The sequence below is a fragment of the Juglans regia genome, chromosome 8 (assembly GCF_001411555.2).
Source record: "Juglans regia cultivar Chandler chromosome 8, Walnut 2.0, whole genome shotgun sequence".
NCBI lineage: Eukaryota > Viridiplantae > Streptophyta > Magnoliopsida > Fagales > Juglandaceae > Juglans > Juglans regia.
In genome coordinates this window covers 22,277,171-22,284,922 of record NC_049908.1, presented here as the reverse complement: position 1 = coordinate 22,284,922, position 7,752 = coordinate 22,277,171, and positions in this window count along the sequence as shown.

Here is a 7,752-nt window from a genome sequence, read left to right as displayed (position 1 = left end):
CACTTATTTTTATTTTTTTTTTAATTTTTTAAAATTTTTTTAGTCTTATTCTTCTTAAATTAATTTAATTTTTCTATTCATGGTCGATACATTACATATTTGGTAGGAGCAAAAAATAAAATAACTATATATAATATTATGTATGGTGTAAGAATAGTGAAAGCCTTTCTGTGAAGCATGACCAGACTTTTTATTGTAATTGCAATAAAGTCGTAAAGAAAGAAAGAAAAAAAAAATTCCAGACCTTTGTCGCACATCCTTCCCGTTTCTTCTTTTTAATACTTCGGTTATTTCATAACGCACACTTCCTTGTATATTTTTTCCGAAATGCACATTCAGATTTAATTTATTACCAAAATGCCCATTATTCCCACCCAACGCATTAACTTAGCTTAGCTACTCCCTCTTTTCCCCGACAGACCATTTACTCTAGGGGTGTGCAAAATTGCGAAAATTCTGACTCCGTCCGACTTCCGCTCCGATGCCGACTCCGACGGAGTCGGAGTTGTCGGAATTCGGAGTCGAAATTCGGAGTAGTTCCGAATAATTATTCGGAGTCGGAGTCGGAGTCGGAGTCGGAGCTTCAAGGAGCTCCAACTCCGACTCCGAATTTTTTTTTAAACCCAGCTGTAAAACGACGTCGTTTTACAGCTGGGTTTAAAAAAAAATTATTGAACGACACCGTTCCACTTAATATGGAACGGCGTCGTTTCGGAAGTTCCTTCTTCATACGTCCCCGGTCCCCCCTTCTTCTTCCTTCTTCAGTTCTTCTTCTTCCTTCTTCCTTCTTCACTTCTTCTTCTTCCTTCTTCACTTCTTCTTCCTTCTCCGTTCTCTCTCGCGTCTCCCGTCCCAATGACTGAACCAGTGAACTGTGAAGCCGTCCTCACGTCTTGTGTCTTTCTTGCCAGCTTGCCGCCATTCGTTGTTGCTCCTCCGTGCCACCGTCCCTCATTGCTCCTCTGTTCAGCTTCCACCTACAGTGAGCCCTAAATTTATGAGCCCTAAATTTAATTCAAGCACGTCTCTTATGAATTGGAGCCAGTAGTTGTGATTCTTGTGTATTGAATATTCAATATAGTCCCAACACGACGCTCAAAAACTTGAATTTTACATTGTTTTGAAGACTTGCACTCGAGCGAGGTGTCGAGCGCAAGTCGAGCGCACGTTGTATTGAACATTGGCTCGAGCGATATGTCGAGCGGTAGTCGAGCGAACCTCTCTGGAAGAGTTCTGCTCGAGCGCTACGTCGAGCGCTCATCGAGCGAACCTCTCTGTATGAGTTCTGCTCGAGCGCCACGTCGAGCGCACGTCAAGCGAAACTCTCTGGATGGATTCTGCTCGAACGCCATGTCAAGCGCACGAACCTCTCTGAAAATTCTGAATGGGTTCTACTCGAGCGCGACGTCTAGCGCAGGTCGAGCGAACCTCTCTGGATGGATTCTGCTCGAGCTCCACGTCGAGCGCACGTCGAGCGAACCTCTCTGGATGGATTCTGCTCGAGCTCCATGTCGAGCGCACATCGAGCGAACCTCTCTGTATGAGTTCTGCTCGAGCGCCACTTCGAGCGCACATCGAGCGAACCTTTCTGGATGGGTTCTGCTAGAGCGCCACATCGAGCGCACGTCGAGCGAACCTCTCTGTATGGCTTCTGCTCGAGCGCACGTCAAGCGCACATCGAGCGAACCTCTCTGTATGGCTTCTGCTCGAGCACACGTCAAGCGTACGTCGAGCGAAGCTCTCTGGATGGGTTATGCTCGAGCGCACGTCGAGCGTACGTCGAGCGAACTTCTCTGGATGGGTTCGTCTGAGTCGAGCACACATCACTCGAATCTCGATGTAATAATACATCGATACAATAATATATTATGATACAATAATACATGTCCTATTGTATAATACAATAGCCTAGTTTATTTTTAAACTAATTTTTTGCTTCTAATTTAATTTTTTCAGCTTCATTGATTGTGATATGGATCCTAGACATAGTGGAGATGATCGTCCACAAGGGGATGTGGCGGATGCCAATGCTACAACTCCTACACCGGTGGGTACTTCCACCCCTAGAGCCACATCTAGGGCAGCTACATCTAGAGCAGCTACATCTAGAGCAGCTAGTCGACTCCCACTCCCAGTTGATATAGAGGATGAGGATATGTTCAACGAAGAGGAGGAGATGCCCATTGAGCAAGATCAACCACCACGACCTTCTAAAAAGAGGTCGTGGACATGGGAGCATTTCACCAAAATTCCTGGTGAAATTGCGAACCCAGTAGCAAGATGCCATTACTGTGGATCACTTTGTGGATGCCATTCGAAGAAGCAAGGTACCAGTGTGTTAATAGCACATCTAAATGGTTGCCAACGATATAAGATAGTGAGGGGATTGCAAGCCACTGATCAGACCAACCTCAGTTACCAAACTTCTACAGCCACTGATGGTACACAGACTAAGAAATTGGTCATCCCTCAATACAGTGAGAAGATGTTGAGGGACATGCTTGCAGAGATGATAATTACTGATGAGATGCCATTTACCATAGTCGAGAAAAGAAGCTTTCGAAAGTTTCTAAATTTTGTTGAGCCACGATTTTCCATTCCATCACGATATACAGTGATGCGAGATTGTATGAAGAGGCATGCGAAGGACAAGGAGGAGATGAGGAAGATGTTTATTACCACTGGCCAGAGAGTGTCTTTTACGACTGACACATGGACTTCCATACAGAACGTCTGCTACATGTGTATCACAGCACACTACATTGACAGTGAGTGGATTTTGCATAAAAAAATTATTGGTTTTAAAGAAATTGTGGATCATAAAGGTGCATCCATTGGGGCGAAGATGGATGATTGTTTAAAGGACTGGGAATTCGAAAAGTGCTGTGTATTACAGTTGACAATGCCAGTGCGAATGAAACAGCAATTGATTGGTTTAAGCGGAACACGACGGTGAGAGATGATGTCATTCGGGCCCACGAGTTTATTCACGTTCGATGCTGTGCTCATATCATTAACCTCATAGTTGTTGAGGGATTAAAAGAGGTTCATGATTCCATAACCCGAGTCCGCAACATTGTACGATATGTGAGGGGTTCCCCTCAAAGGCTTGCCAAGTTTAAGGCAATAGCAGAAGATTTGAAGATTGAATGTTCTAGTATGCTGTGCTTGGACGTTCCGACTCGATGGAATTCTACATACATGATGTTGGATGTGGCACAGAAGTACCAAAAAGCATTCGAGCGGATGGAGGTCGAGGATGGGGGCCTGAGGTATGCTTTGTTGGAGCCAGCAGGACAGGGGCTCGGTGCGCCAGACGCACATGATTGGACCAGTGTGAGTTATTTTGTTGAATTTTTAAGAACTTTTTATGAGATAACCATGCGGCTATCTGGATCCAAATATACAACTGCGAACTCATTTTTCAGCGAGCTCTCGGAGCTTCACTTCCAGTTGGAAAATAGTTGTACTGACTCTGCTGGATTGTTATCTGCTATGGCTACGAGGATGAAGATCAAATATGATAAATATTGGGGGAATATTGAGAAGATAAATAGATTGCTATTTGTGGCTGTGATCCTTGACCCCCGAGTTAAGTTGGCCGTTCTAGAATTTTGGGTAAATTCCGTCCTCGGGGCAGTGAAGGCTGGAGAGTTTATTAGATTGCTAAAAAGTGATGTTGATGACTTATATAATCACTACAGTACTAGTGCTCAGCCTTCATCCGCAGTTGGTAGCTCCTCACATTCGAGGCCGACAGGATTGACAGTTTCCTCAGGTGATACTGACCCATCTGTAGGGGTTAGAGGTAATTGTATTATACGGCAATATCATCAACTCATGTCAACAAGGAACATTATGCATTGTACATCTGAGATTGAACGATATTTTATGGAAGCTGTCGAGGCACCTAGTGATGTATTTCAGTTATTAACTTGGTGGAAAGTTCATTCCACCAAGTATCCAGTCCTTTCCCGTGTGGCCCGAGATGTGCTAGCCATTCCTGTCACTACGGTTGCCTCAGAGTCGGCATTTAGCACAAGAGGTCGCGTGTTGGATGCTTATTGGAGTTCATTGTCACCGTCAACCGTGGAGGCCCTCGTTTGCACACAGAATTGGATAAGTGAAATGCCCATTAGACTAGATACCGTTGGTGTTGATGCCGAGAGCTATAGGCTTGAATCGGGTAAGTTTATATGCTTTTAAATGATGATTTAATTATTTTTAATGTTTCTAACTTCTACTTTTTATGATTTTATAGATCTAATTGTGAACCCTAACATAATTACCGATGATTGAGAGTCTGGAACGGACGCTACTTGAGAGTTGGGATGGAGTTGAGAGAACCTCCTTTCTTGGTAAGAATCAAATTATTCTTTTACCGTATTCAATTTTTTATTATCAATTTTTTTTCATCTATTGATTGCTACTTTCTATCTTCATTTCAGGCATGACCAATGGAACAAAAAGTATTTGAGTGAAATCCGTATTTAATTTTTATATAGTTATATTTCAAGACTGAGTCATATTGTTATTACGTTATAAATGAGACTGTTATAACTTATGGTTGCATCATACATGCTATTTACTTTTTAAACTATTTATATAGTTATATTTATGTAGTTATATCCCGAGCAAAGATGTGGGATACGTACTCTTTATTCTATAATTCCTATTAGTACTTATCCATCCTCTCTCAAAAGTTTATAATTTATTATCCAACTGAAATTAATCGAATTATACAAATTCGTACCATCATTCTTTTCTATAAAATTTTAAATTTGTGTAATTTTCAACTCATGAGTCATGAGCACTTTTAATGCTAAATTTCAGGCGGACATAAAATAAATTAAAGATATAATCAAAATTCAGTAACAAAATCAGAACGAATATTTAAATTATTGAAAACTCTTGAATAAATCAAATATTTGTAGATGGTTCACTTTTAAAAAAAATATATATGTTGCTCACTATCTGAAATGAAATTTAATAACAAAATTTGAATAATAATAAAAAAAAGAACAAAATTTCCGAATTGAGTTCGGAAATTTAATTCGGAGTCGGAGCTCCGACCTCCATTCGGAACTCCCTCCGAACTCCAGTCGGAGTTCCGATCGGAGGTCCCGACCTCCGATCGGAATCGGACTCCGACTACGTTCGGAGTCGGAGTCGGAGGGGAAATTTGGCTCCGACTTTTGTCGGAGTCGGAGGTCGGAAATGACAACTCCGACTCCGTCGGAGTCGGAGCCCACCCCTAATTTACTCTCGAGTCTTGCACTCTCTCTTCTCTTTTCCTCTCCAAAGAAAATGAGAGTGACTCTGACAGTCTTATTGATGGTTTTTTTTTATGATTAATAAAGTATTTTGCAATGAGTTAATAACTTTTATTTTTTTAAATGTTTAAAACGTTTAAAAAATGTGTAAAAAATAAAAATAAAAATAAAAATTTTGTCTCGTGAAGATTCTCGGTCAGTGGCTCTAAGAGCAAATGCTATCTCTCAGTCAAACTAAAATCATCTAAGATTTGAGCTACAATAATTCTATCCTAACAGTCAAATATGAAATGCTTTTTATCAAATGTTTTTTTTATTATATTCTAGAAACCCTGTACATTTTCCTGCAGCTCTTTCTTCTTCTTCCCTCATTCTCTCCCGTGCGCGTACTTTCTCTCTCGCATGGCTCCTTCCCTCTTGATCTCTTTCTCTCCAGCTCGGTCACCAGCTTCTCTCCCGCATGATTTTTACAATCTGCGGAGACCAAAGGTATATCTGAGCCCTCGTGTCATCAGAACATGCAATCATGCGTCATTATTATTATTCTTTGGTCGAAAATACTAAAACCATGAATTATTACCATATTTATTTTATGGTTCACGTGCTTGTCACATGTCTATATAATTAGTTTATTTGTACATACTATAAATACACTATACTTCACTTCATTTATTCCAAAAGGTTCCAGACCCTTCATTTAGTTACCCCTACATATATATGTTTGTTTTAGTTACCCCTATATCTGCATTATTACATATATATATATATATATGTTTGTTTGTTTTAAGTTTTTTTTCTTTTAAAAAAATACAATCTCTTGAATTTTTGTTCATTGAGTATCTTCTTTATTTCGTCTTAGACAAAATATGAGTTTGTTTAATTCTTAGAACAAAATATTGGATTTGTTAAATCTGTCTTAGGATAGTCCTATCTCTGAGATGGTTTGTCTGTGAAGAGTTATAATAATAGACTAGACCGTGTCAATAACAAAGAAATTTATGTATTAGGGAGTTTTAAAAGTAATAATTAGCTTGTATTTTGTATATCTCATATCAAAATTATAATGTCCCGTTATAAATAAATGAAGTTTGTTCTACCTTAAAATAAAAAAAAAAAAATTATGCAAAAATTAAGTTAAAAATTAAAAATAGAGTTTCAAGAAGCTAATTAAGCATGTACTGTCCATGCTTTTGATTGGCCCAAATGGATTTCTTCAATTTAGAAAGGAATAATTATTGCTTGTGACTAGCCCAATAGACTACTTTTATCCTAATGGGAATATGGTTGAGATGGATGATTTGAAATTAATCTCCTAAAAAAAATAAACTTATGCAAAAATTAAGTTAAAAATTAAAAATTAAGCACTGTGGCACAAGAGATGACTAGAAAGTATAGTGATTTTTTGATCTTATGAAGTATATTAATTACTTTTTAAATATTTAATATGTGTGCGATTAAATACGCGTAGGATAATAGTTTGATCTTTAAATTCGAAGTTGGACTTTTATCTTTTAAAGGAATAACTTGATTGGACGTTTATATTCTAAATGTAAGTGGCTGCAATATCACGAGTAGTCGCAATCTATATAATTTCTTAGCAAACAAGTTGGCCAACAAAGCTATGGAAACCACGTCCTTATACCACATATGAGAAAAAGGGGAATGCATCATGAATGAGAGATTCCAATTCATTCAACTATCAAGAGGCGTACATATTGGACAGCACGACTGCCACTACCTTGGAATCATCTGGAATAACTTAGAATAGCCCTGAAACATGACCTATTGGCACGTTTGTAATTATCTTGGTTTGTTTGTAATACTCTGGCAGCTGTTGTAACAGACTCTGCTGTAAATGGCAGTGCACTGCAGAGCACACCACATGCTTGTACAAATGTCAGAATCAGTTAGGATTCCCTTTTGCACATATATATACAAAATGTATACAGCCATTACAATTAATGAGAATTGAGATTATTCCGTCCTCCACAATCGTGTAATCTGGTTTGAAAAAATATGATCGCGTATTTTGCATCCAATTTCCTCCACATCGTAGAAAGCAAGGTGCCGACAAAGCACCACCAATAATAATTTTGCCTCGTCTCTCACAGTTTTCACAATTGACTCCGTCAACTCATGCAATTCTATTTCTTTGTGAACATTTATTGAAAGAGGGCTTATGTTTACTTGTCCTCCTGTACCTACATCATTTAGTTACCCCTTTATCGATCTCCCTACGTGAAGGGATAATTTTAATTGTAATTAGAAATTTCTGAGTCATTCCAGAGAGCCATTCCAACAAAATTACCTCTCAGGATGGGATTTTCCAATCCAATAAATTATATTTCAACTGATCCCTAAAATCATTTTTTTTGTCCCCATTTTAAAATATCTTCTGAAGGAATAACTTCATTGGACCTTTATCTTCTAAATGTAAGTGGCTACAATATCACGAGTAGTCGCACTCTATATAATTTCT